The following is a 13,607-nucleotide window of genomic DNA, read 5'->3' as shown; positions in this document are numbered from 1 at the left end:
ATCACAGGCAGAGTACCATGAAAACGCCCACGAACTGCTGGGCGTTCTAATGGGCGCGACTAACGGCCACCGCCCCCCCCCCTGTCCGCAGTCTTGAGTGTGTGTGCCCGGTGAATAGTGTGATTGCAGCGGCCACATGCACCCGGCAAATGAATATGCGCAGAAATGCACCTGCATATAAAATCGGTCTCCCAGTGGAGGAATTAAAATAACCCCCAAGGAGTAGAATGTATCAACTTATGGTGCCATTGAGTAGATGCCATGGATGACACACTACCATGCTATAACTAAAACTCTGGAGGTAAGTCTCACAAAATTGGACAGGAATCAGTTGCTATAGCAACTCACAACACAATTCAATTTAAAATGTAACAGAAGAAAAAGGAAACTTCAGAGCGCTGTCTGTACCAAGAAAAATGGTTTTATTAAACCGACGGTATTACAAAACACACATTCCTCCTCAAGAGGCAACAACAATATCAATAAAAAAAATCCCTAAATGGATACAAAAACATTACATGAAACACTGTATCGACATATAAGCACTAAGTAAAAACTTCAAGGTACTCGAATGAACTCGAAAGGTTTGTCTGGCTTTTTGCTGTCCAGTTAGAACCAGAGTGTGTGAAATAGCCCTCACTGTGCACAGTTCGGATCGGCACAATGAACAAAGCCTCCATTCCAACTGCAGCCAACCACCACAAGCTGTGTCAGGACAGGTAACGACAGCCGGTGCCGCGGATACCATTTGTGTCCTGTGAATAGAACTGTGGACAGTGTTTTTGATAAAGTTACCATAATTTCTGGGTAACTATAAATACCAGTACATGTAATATTTATTTGCCCAGCAGGACCTTTTGGAAGAACATTGTTAGGATCAGTCCAACACCAACGGCGGATTATAGTTGTCGATATATAAAGTTGTTTATATATAGTGACTTTCTAAATTGAAACGTCTGAGGATATGCAAATTACCATCGATTAGATACATCTACTATGTGCAGCCTAGAAGGCATAATAATTGATTTCCATCTGTTATTAAAGCCATATGCTAATTAGCAACCATCGTTTTAGCTTCTAACAGACATAAAACCAGTCTTAGAAATTCATTCAATTGACTACCTTGAAGTTTTTACTTAGTGCTCATATGTCGATATGGTGTTTCATGTAATGTTTGTCTATCCATTTAGGGATTTTTATTGATATTATTGTTGCCTCATGAGGCGGAATGTGTGTTTTATAATACTGTTGGTTTAATAGAACCATTTGTCTGGGTACAGACAGTGCTCTAAATTTTCTCTTTTCTTTTGTTACTGTGATTTAACCAAGGAATGGTTAAATGGGTTTAAGCATGTTGGTTGTTTAGAGCAGCTGACTATAACCAATTAATACCCCTTTCATACTGCAGCTCTTAATTGCCGTTTTTTTAACCTTTTAAACCGGTTAGAGCTGCAGTGAGAAAGTGCCAGTCTGCATTTACCGGTTACAAATAACTAGAGATGTGCGGCGGGCACTTTTTCGGGTTTTGGATCTGGATCTCCCTTCGTGTTTTGGATCTGGATTGGTTTTGGCAAAACCACCCTTGCGGGTTTTGGTTTTGGATCTGGATTTATTTGGAAAAATGCTAAAAATTGCTAAAATAATAGTTTTCAGGCCTGTTTTTGCCCCTAAAGTGTTATTAAGCTCAATAACATTAGTTTCCACTCATTTCTAGTCAATTTTGATCACCTCACAGCTCACAAAATCGTTTTCATTTACTGTAGTAGGGCCAAAAGGTTATCCTGAGGTAGCTGGATGTCTAGGCTAGGCGACAGCAGTGGGCATCACATACAGGTGGACCTTACACTTCCAACCTGGCACATGTTAGAAGCAGAGCAGCACTGCAGGGGCAGATAGGGTGGCAGTTGAAATTGTCCTTGTAGCTGCGCTCCTCTGTTAGAAGAACCTCCACACAAGTACCAAGAGCCCAATGTGGATTGATTTTGCAGTTTGGCATGTGCAGCCAAGGAACAGTGGGCAAAAAAGGGGGAGTGTGCCGGCGCTGTCTGCTTCAATAAGGTATACTCAACGGTTTTGAAAAAGTATAAATTTATTTTACCAAATTAATCTAAACATTTTATATAAAACACAACTGTGTATGCATACATCAACACTAAAAAATATGGGAAAGATAAAAACAAGAGAATCACTTGAAGCTGTGGAATAGCACTGCTGTGGTTTTTTTTTGGGGTGTATAGCAATATTGCACAATGAAAAGTCTATGACTCCATATTAGGAAATAATGTTACCATCCTTATTGTTGTTTGTCTGGATGTAGAATGATCCGAGAAGGGTGACTCCAAAATGTCCTTGCCTTGGTGATGAAAGGCTCCCTATTTGGCGATTATTGGGCTGGAATTAGGGATAAGGCGTCTATCCCAGATGAGAGTCCAGTTAGGAATGAGGCTCTTGGTCGTCGTCGGGAGTAGGACAGGTCACTTGTAGAATGGATGGAGGGTCCAATAGTGGAATATTAACAGGCTCAACGCGTTTCCCCAGCTGTATCAGTGGCCGGCTTCCTCAGGAGCAAGGAACAGTGGACGTTTGGTGCAGCATTGACTGTGTCTGCAAGTTAGTATCTGTTTGTATCAGTTTAATATCTAATAAGACCACTATCTGGCGTGAGGTCAAGTGGTTTCTGGATGCTGGGAACAGTTGCCTGCTTATCAAGCTTGAACAGACTGGATAGGCGTGCATTCCACCACTTCACCACTTGACGTGTGTTCCTCCCGAAGCCACGCGCTTGGTCTAGTACGCTGACCATCAGCAGCTGTTGGGCCTTCTTCTTCCCAACCAACCATCCATCAATCCATCCATCATATCCCAATGATATGACCAATTCATGATTGTTCCTCCCAAAGCCAGGCACTCGGTCTAGGAATGGATAAGACCATGGATGTGCCTGAGGACATTTTTTCATCCATTATGGATGAGGTGGAGAGCGAATCACCCATCTCCCCACCATTCATCCATCAGATGCCCAAAAAGTCTTTCTTGCTCCGAAGAGCCAAAAAAGACGCAAAAAGACGAGGAAGGAAATGATTGGCGGTGGCCCCCCCACCCAATAAATATATATATAATAATTAGAGGAATGGCGAAGACCACGGATGTCTCTGAGGACATATTGTCATTCATAATGGATGATGATGGAGAGCGAATCACCCATCTCCCCACCATTCATCCATCAGATGCCCAAAAAGTCTTTCTTGCTCCGAAGAGCCAAAAAAGACGCAAAAAGACGATGAAGGAAATGATTGGCTGTGGCCCCCCCACCCAATAAATATATATATATAATAATTAGAGGAATGGCGAAGACCACGGATGTCTCTGTGGACATATTGTCATCCATAATGGATGATGATGGAGAGTGAATCACCCATCTCCCCACCATTCATCCATCAGATGGCCAAATATTTACTCTTGCTCCGAAGAGCCAAAAGACACCAAAAGACGAGGTAGAAAAAGATTGGCTGGGGCCCTCCCACCCAGCCCGACATCCGGGACATCCCATCCAATAAATATATATGATAATTAGAGGAATGGCGAAGACCATGGATGTCTCTGCTCCAAAGAGCCAAAAGGCACCAAAAGACGAGGTAGGGCCCTACCACCCAGCCTGACATTTACATGTCCGATTGTACAAAACAGAAAGAAAAATGACCAAGCCATAGTACAGAAATGCAACAGAAAAATCTACCAAATGATCAGTCTCCCAGGAAAAGGATCTGCAATGGAACCTCTGCAGAGAGTACAACTTACTCCACGCCCAAAAAGCAAAAGGTGATGAAGTCTTCAGAAAAGTCTTCCGAAAAGAAAAGTGAGGAAACCAGGGTGAAACGTCGATTAAGTGCAAAATCACCAACTGCTTTCCAACGTATCGACCAAAGTCCTGTAAAAAAGAGTCCTGCAAAAAATTCTGTACAAGAGTCCTACGAAAGACTCACCACAAAAGGAAAGCAAAGCGCTTGTCAATTCAAGTCAAAAAAATAAAAGGCGAGAATATGTAAAAGATATATTTAGTATCTGTTTGTATCACTTTAAAATCTAATAAGACCCCTATCTGACCTGATTTTCTGATTAGTGATTAATTAATTATCAATTGCTATAATAAACTGATCGGTGAACTCTGGGAACATTTCCAGTCGCCTCTTCATTTATCACCTAATTGGTGGAGGGGAGGGGGGTAGTTGGTGGCAGATGAACAAATTCCTCCACCTCTCTAGGACCCCAGGTTTGGAGATCTAGTCCACCCTAGACTGTGGTGTTTGTGAGGTCAATGAGTCTGCGACATCTGTCACCCAATTTACCGCTAAGGTTAATTTGTTTGGTATGGCTGGCTAGAGCCAAAAAAAGATGAAAAAAGAAGAAGAAAAACATTTGCTGGGGCCCTCCGACCCAGCCATCCATCCGGGACATCCCATCCAAAAAGAAGTACGATAATAATAGTTAGGGTAAGTTCATGGATGTCCCCGATGACATCATTGAATCTATAATAGATGAGGTGGCGAGATAAATCGCCCATCTCCCCACCATTCATCCATCAAAGATTTTAAAATTAATGACGCTCCAAAGAGCCCACAAAACGACGCAGAAAGAGGTGCAAGATGACATTGTCCTTGGGCCCTCCCACCCACCCTTATGTTGAATACAGGACATGCACAGTTTAACAAACCAATCATTTCAGCGACAGGGACTGCAGCGGGAGGGACTGTCAACTGTGGCTGAAATGATTGGTTTGTTTGGGCCCCCACGAAAAATAAAAGGCAATGGGCATTGCACAAACTGGCTTTACAAGAGGTCATCCTCAGCGTCAGATTCCTCAGCCTCATCCTCTTCTTGACACACAATTAATTCGTCGTCGCTGGAATCAACCAATACAGGAGGACTGTGTGCAGTAGGAGGACGTAAGTGTTGGCGAAGGAGGTCCAGTTCGTGGAATTTGAAATTCATTTTTATGAAGAGCATCTTCTCCACGTTTTGTGGAAGTAACCTCCTACGCCGATCGCTAACAAGGTTCCCAGCTGCGCTGAAGACTCTCTCAGAATAGACACTGGAGGGTGGACAACTTAAATAAAGCAAAGCCAGTTTGTGCAAAGGATGCCACATTGCCTTTTTTTCCTGCCAGTAATGGAATGGACAGTCTGACATACCTATATTGATGCTATCAGCAAAGTAGTCATCCACCATTCTTTCAATGGTGATAGCATCATAGTCTGTGGCAGTCGACGTGTCCATGATGCTAGGAAGCTCCTTCAGTCCGGACCAGATGTCAAATAGATTTCCGGACTGAATAGCAGTCGGTCTTCTAGGAAAATTGAGCTTTTTCCTCGCAACCCCTGTGGTAGAAATTGAAGCAGAAGTTGTGCGCCTGCCACGTTCCGCTTCAGCTGACAATTTTTGGACCAAGAGGTCTTTGCACCTCTGCAGATTTGTTCCCATTGGTAACAAAGACACGATGTAAGACTTAAACCTAGGATCCAGCATTGTCCCCAAAATGTAAAGATCTGATTGTAAGACATCCGCGACCCTTGGATCGTTGCAAAGGGAACTAATGGCGTGATCCACTAGCCCAACATATCTAGCAGAATCAGTGTACTTCAACTCCTCCTTCAATTTCTCCAACTGCTTCTGCAAAAGACCTATCAAGGGAATGACCTGGCTCAAGCTGGCAGTGTCAGAACTAACTTTGCGTGTAGCAGCCTCAAAGGGCTGCAGGATCTTGCACACCACGGAAATTATTCTCCACTGAGCTTGGCTCAGGTGCATTCCCGTTCCTCTCCCTATGTCATAAGTCGAGGTGTAGCTTTGGATGGCCTTTTGCTGCTCCTCCATCCGCTGAAGCATATAGAGGGTGGAATTCCACCTCGTGACCACCTCTTGCTTCAGCTGATGGCAGGGCAAATTTAGCTTTTCTTGCAAGTCTTGCAATCTCCTGCACGCACTTGCAGAATGGCGAAAATGTCCACAAATTTTCCGAACAACGGACAACATCTCTTGAACACCCCTGTCCTTTTTCAAGAAATGGTGCACCACCAAATTTACTGTGTGAGCAAAACATGGGACATGTTGGAATTCGCCCACATGTAATGCACTCACAATATTGGTGGCATTGTCGGATACCACAAATCCCGAGGAGAGTCCAAGTGGGGTAAGCCATTGCGCAATGACTTCCCGTAGTTTTTCTAGGAGGTTTTCCGCTGTGTGCCTTTTACTGAAACCGGTGATACACAGTGTAGCCTGCCTCTGAATAGCAATGGGAGATGATGTTGCTGCTGCTGCTGTTGGTGCTGCTGCTGAAGGCAATACATCCACCCAGTGAGCAGTCACAGACATGTAGTCTTTTGTTTGCCCTGTTCCGCTTGTCCACATATCCGTGGTTAAGTGGACAGTGGGTACAGAGGCATTTTTAAGGACAGTAACAACGCTTTTTTTAATGTCCGTGTACAGCCTGGGTATTGCCTTCCTGGAGAAGTGGAACCTAGATGGAATTTGGTAACGGGGACACAGGATCTCTAGCAACTGGGTAAAACCCACAGAATTAATTGCGGATACTGGACGCACGTCTATTACCAACATAGTTGTTATGGTGTCAGTAATACGCTGTGCAACGGGGTGACTGCTGGCATACTTCATCCCCCTTTCAAAGGATTGACTTACAGTCAGTTGCTTGGCTAAGTGATCAGGACTAGCATTCCTGGTCCCTTTCCTTGAAGCAGCAGCAGCAGCACCAGCAGCAGCAGCAGAAGCAACAGGTGTACCTGATAAGGATGCTTCTGAGGAATCCAGGATAGGAGAGGATTCAGTCAGGATCATGACATTGGGTGCAGGACTACTTCCCAATCCCATAATCTCTGAGGATGGGGATGATGCAGTTGTTTGAGGAGATTGCAGGACCTTGGATTTAACAGAGAAAGGGGAGCAGGACGGTGACGCTGGGCGGGCTGCTACATGTTTGTTCACAGTTTCTTTTGACAAAAACTTCTGATGGATGCGCTGCAAATGCCGTAACAGTGAGGAGGTCCCAAGGTGCTGCACGTCCTTACCTCTACTTACAATAGCTTTGCAAACGCTACACACGGCTTGACAGTTGTTGTCCGGATTTGGGTAGAAATAATTCCATACATACGAGGTGGATTTTTTGGTCTTTTGTCCTGGCATGACAATGGGCTTTTCCACACCCCGGACAACAACTGTCTCCGTCGGTGCCTTAAAACAAACAACATCATCCCCAACATCGTCATCATCCGCATCCCTCTGTGTGCCAGCTTCACCAACATAATCCACATCCAATTCCTCAGAAGCATCCTCAATAACCAGGTCAAAATCTTGACTGGGGATGCTCTTGCACACACTTGCAGAGGGCATGCAAATGGTGGAATGAACCTCCTCTTCACAAACAGTATTTGAAAGGTCCGGCTCACATATGGCATCCACGGACACACTTAGACTCTCCTCTGGGATTTGTGACATTTGTGAACTCGCCTTTGTCTTAAAAACTTTCATTCTTTTTTTTGTAGTAGCAGAAGGGCTACCATCATTCTTCTGAGACGCTGTACCATCAGTCAGAAACAAAGGCCAAGGCCGTAGCCTTTCCTTCCCACTGCGTGTGGTGAACGGCATATTGCCAATTTTATTTTTCTCCGCACGTGACTTAATTTTTTTTTTATGGACCATTGTAAAATTTGATTTCTGCTTTGCTTTTACATGGCCTCTAGGCCTTTGACCATCGGCCTTGCCATCATGAATCTGACTGGTGGTAGCAGCTTCAGAAGTTCTATCAGGTTGCTGATCTCCCACTATTTCCTCCTCCATCATCCTCCCCCCCAAAAAAAATTTTAATACTTTTTTTTATTTTTCTGATTTTTTACACTGGACACAGCCTGTGACACTGGACACTGCCCCTGGTCACTGGACACTGCAGCACGACACAGCCCGTTACATAGGATATATGTCGTCACACTGGACACTGGATTTATGTCGTCACACTGGACACTGTATATATGTCGTCACACTGGACACAGGATATATGTCGTCACACTGGACACAGGATATATGTCGTCACACTGGACACAGGATATGTCGTCACACTGGACACAGGATATGTCGTCAGTCGTCACACAGGACAGGACACAGGATATATGTCGTGAGTGACTTGTGACACTGGATAAGATATAGGCCGTCACACTGGACACAGCCCCTTGTATTAATGCTGCCCCTGTACACAGTGTACTACTCAGCAGCACTGCAGCCCCTGCGTGTGAGCACTGCAGCACGACACAGGATATATGTCGTCACACTGGACACTTGATATATGTCGTCACACTGGATACAGGATATATGTCGTCACACTGGACAATGGATATATGTCACGCTGGACACAGGATATATGTCGTCACACTGGACAATGGATATATGTCACGCTGGACACAGGATATATGTCGTCACACTGGACACAGGATATATGTCGTCACACTGGACACAGGATATATGTCGTCACACTGGACACAGGATATATGTCGTCACACTGGACAATGGATATATGTCGTCACAGTGGACACAGGATATATGTCGTCACACTGGACACAGGATATGTCGTCAGTCGTCACACAGGACAGGACACAGGATATATGTCGTGAGTGACTTGTGACACTGGACAATGGATAAGATATAGGCCGTCACACTGGACACAGCCCCTTGTATTAATGCTGCCCCTGTACACAGTGTACTACTCAGCAGCACTGCAGCCCCTGTGTGTGAGCACTGCAGCACTGAGTTAGTTAGTTAAATCACAAAAAAAACAAAGGGTTCAGGGCTAAACACAGGGCTTAGGGCTAAATAAATCACATCAGGGCACGGGCCACAGGACAGCCCCTGGACAGTGGACACTGCAGCCCCTGCGTGTGAGCACTGCAGCACGACACAGGATATATGTCTTCACACTGGACACAGGATATATGTCGTCACACTGGACACAGGATATGTCGTCAGTCGTCACACAGGACAGGACACAGGATATATGTCGTGAGTGACTTGTGACACTGGATAAGATATAGGCCGTCACACTGGACACAGCCCCTTGTATTAATGCTGCCCCTGTACACAGTGTACTACTCAGCAGCACTGCAGCCCCTGCGTGTGAGCACTGCAGCACGACACAGGATATATGTCGTCACACTGGACACAGGATATGTCGTCAGTCGTCACACAGGACAGGACACAGGATATATGTCGTGAGTGACTTGTGACACTGGACAATGGATAAGATATAGGCCGTCACACTGGACACAGCCCCTTGTATTAATGCTGCCCCTGTACACAGTGTACTACTCAGCAGCACTGCAGCCCCTGTGTGTGAGCACTGCAGCACTGAGTTAGTTAAATCACAAAAAAAAAAACACAGGGTTCAGGGCTAAATAAAATAAATCACAACACAGGGCTTAGGGCTAAATAAATCACATCAGGGCACGGGCCACAGGACAGCCCCTGGACAGTGGACACTGCAGCCCCTGCGTGTGAGCACTGCAGCACGACACAGGATATATGTCTTCACACTGGACACAGGATATATGTCGTCACACTGGACACAGGATATGTCGTCAGTCGTCACACAGGACAGGACACAGGATATATGTCGTGAGTGACTTGTGACACTGGATAAGATATAGGCCGTCACACTGGACACAGCCCCTTGTATTAATGCTGCCCCTGTACACAGTGTACTACTCAGCAGCACTGCAGCCCCTGCTTGTGAGCACTGCAGCACGACACAGGATATATGTCGTCACACTGGACACAGGATATGTCGTCAGCCGTCACACAGGACAGGACACAGGATATATGTCGTGAGTTACTTGTGACACTGGACAATGGATAAGATATAGGCCGTCACACTGGACACAGCCCCTTGTATTAATGCTGCCCCTGTACACAGTGTACTACTCAGCAGCACTGCAGCCCCTGTGTGTGAGCACTGCAGCACTGAGTTAGTTAAATCACAAAAAAAAACACAGGGTTCAGGGCTAAATAAAATAAATCACAACACAGGGCTTAGGGCTAAATAAATCACATCAGGGCACGGGCCACAGGACAGCCCCTGGACAGTGGACACTGCAGCCCCTGCGTGTGAGCACTGCAGCACCTAGTTAGTTAAATCACACTACAGGGCTCAGGCCACAAGTCTACAACACAGGGCACAGCACAGCACGGAGCACATGGCACAGAGCACAGCACAGGGCAGTGAGGGCACAGGTCAGGTCACGGAGCACATGGCACAGAGCACAGCACGGAGCACACGGAGCTTCCCAACCACCCTCTTCCCTCTCCAAGATTGGAGTGAAGATGGCGGGCGCGCGGGCGTCTTTTATAAGATCCCGCTCCCGCGAGAATCCGACAGCGCGATGATGACGTTCGGCCTCGTTATTGGTCCGGAATTCAGGCGGCAACACCCGAGCCGGCTCGGATCTGGCCCGGATCCCCGATATTCGGATCTGTCGGATCTCGGGGATCCGGACCCGCTCATCTCTACAAATAACCAGTACTTGCAAACGGGTAAAAAGCAGAGTCCTACACGGTTCAGAGCCGTTTTTTATGCAGTGTGAATGGCTCTGAACCGGTATATAAGACTCAGGCAGCAGTTAACACTGAGCTGGTCATCAGCGCAGTGAACATTTAATCATCGGGATCTGATCATTGCATATGCGCATATGTAATGAGTGGCTCATTCATATGCGCATACGTAATTAGCTGGATTCGCTCCCTCCTAGTGGGAGGGGGTTGTACTAGGTGCTGGCTGTGTGTGGGGGGGGGGGGGGGCTGCTGCTTTACCGACACCTGTGGCTGCCGCCCCGTGGTCACCCCCTGAACCCGCTCTGCCTATTGCATGGTATATTACTGGTTAATTGCCATGTACCTTTCACAATGGGTTCAATGTGAAAGGTCCAAAAATGGTAATTAAACAGTAATACCGTTTACAACATGCAGTGTGTATGGGGTTAAACTTGCTCTGACCCAGTTAAAGAAACATTTAAAAAAAACGGGTCAGAGCAGATTTGGCAGTGTTTCACCGGCCGTTCTGTGATTGGCTGAGAGATTGGCTGTGATTGGCTGAGAGAGCTCTCAGCCAATCAAAGAACGGCCGGTCATTTGACAGGTATTTTGAAAATCTAATAGCCGCCACTGTGCGTCCCGTCCCGCAGCGGCAGCGCTGCTATTTGTGATCACAGCATGCCGGCCAGGTCAGCATCACTCGCCGCACCCGGCACCCGCTGGGAACTCATTTGTGAGCCGCCGCCCGCCCCCACTACTGCCGCCGCCCGCCCCCACTACTGCCGCTGCTATTTGTTATCACAGCATGCCGGCCAGGTCAGTGTGTCTGCCCGCCATGCTCCCCCGCCCCCCTGTGTCTGCATGCATATGCCTGACAGGTGGGCAGGCATATGCATAGCATACAGGGAGGTCGGATGATCTTATGTGCTGACCGTCCGACCTCCCTGATCCGGTCCGATGCACACGGGACCGCGCATCGGATCGGATCATATATCACACACCTGCGATTTTGGGGCGATTTCATCCGGTTATTGGCCCAAAGTGCCGAAATCGGATAAAATCGTCCCAAAATCGTATAGTGTATGGGGGCCTTTAGATAAATGGTATACATGTAAATACAAAGTCACACAATTATATCAACATTTGGTAATCTTAACACAGTACTGTACCCCATAACACTGCTAAAATGATATACAGTATATAGAGCCTAGAGTGCACTTGACGTGTAGCTTTACACATACAGTATACTGTAGTTTGTATGTCTGAGGTGAACAAAACAAATGAAAGTTGAAAACATGCTTACCAATCATTGTAATAAAGTTATATCTTATCGCGTCATCAGTCGATTACTGCTATACAATATTTCATGCTGTATCTTCTCATTACACATAGGTCCTTATTCTGGTTGACTCGCAAGGCTGCGAATTTTGCAGCCTTGCGAGTCCCTCAGATGCTGCACGCCACCTGCACAGCCATAACCCCTCCTCCCCCCGAACCTCTATGGTGTCTCTGATCTGTGGGCCCCCTGTGCGAGGATGGGCAGCTGACACCCGCGTCATTGGGGAATAACCATGGGAAAACCCAGCGTTCTTGTGGGTACGCCCATGAAATGCTGGGTGTTCCCATAGGCAAATTACCCGGCCTGCCTCCCCACGCCACTCTGCGTCCCCCGCCCGGACTACTGTGTGCGAGAACTGTGGGCGCTCGCACACAGCGACTGCACATGCACATAAAAGCCTATGCAAACTGAACAACGACTGAAACAGAATAACCCCCATATTGTATTGCCACGCTCTCCTTGTATAAGTATGTTGGAAAACTAAGAAAACTAAGAAAATGACTAATGATATTCATGCATACAATTAACATAGTCAAACCTACTTTTTAAACATGCATTGTGACAGGTGTGTGTGTGTGTATATATATATATATATTTTAATATATATATATATATATATATATATATATATATATACACATATCTAACTATATATATGAGACAAACACCTATACATACATGCATACATACTACATGGAAAGCCTGATTTTGGCCCTCTACACTTTACTCTGTCGAACACCTCACAGTCATACTGCTCCTTCTCAATCCAAACCCACCCATGACTTAAGCTGGGTACACATATGTACAATTTAATTTTTCTTGCGACCGTTCGATTGACCGAATACACGTTCGGCCGTCCGAAACATACGACCGATCTGCGCGTACACATATGTACAATTTTACTTGCGACGTCCGATGTACTCCCGTCCAAACAATCGCAAGAAAAAGATTGTACCACCGTACACACTCTCCCGTTCTGGCTATTCACACGATAAAAATGTACACAACATTATCATAATGGGCTGGATTTAAAAGAGCATACCAAAACGAGGCGTGATCACGGAACAAAGAATCGTTCGTGTAGTACAGTGAATAGAGCCGTGACTATTCAGATCATTGCTAGCTGTACTGGATATACGTACGTACGTTCGTTCGTCTATCGGTGCATTTGGGCCTTTTTAATTATGAGCTTGAGGAGAAGGAAGGCTCGTGCGTGCATTTTGGCTGCTATGGCCATTAGATTGCGGGCTATTAAAAAAAGAAAAAGGACCAAGAATCGGAGCTGCTGGACCAGAGACTGGCTTCTGAGGAGAGACACCTTCTCCCACATGCCATTGCTACAGGAGATACGGGAGAACAATCCTGATGATTTCAGGAATTATCTCCGTATGGATGACGCTACCTTCATGGAGCTGCTGACACTGGTTACCCCTTTAATAGAGAGAGAGGACACCTATTTCAGGAGGCCTATTTCTGCAGAGCAGAGACTGGTGGCAACGCTGCGTTACCTGGCAACAGGCAGGACCCTTGCCGACCTGAGATTCACCACCGCAATATCATCTCAAGCGCTGGGGTTGATAATACCAGACACCTGTGATGCCATCGTCCAAGTTCTACAGGACAAATACATGAAGGTAAATATGGAAATTACATACATGTCCCCCATATGTATAGCTGTGCACAT

This window comes from Crinia signifera, chromosome 4 (assembly GCF_055691185.1).
Source record: "Crinia signifera chromosome 4, ASM5569118v1, whole genome shotgun sequence".
Taxonomy (NCBI): domain Eukaryota; kingdom Metazoa; phylum Chordata; class Amphibia; order Anura; family Myobatrachidae; genus Crinia; species Crinia signifera.
Note: the sequence above shows the minus strand (reverse complement) of the source record.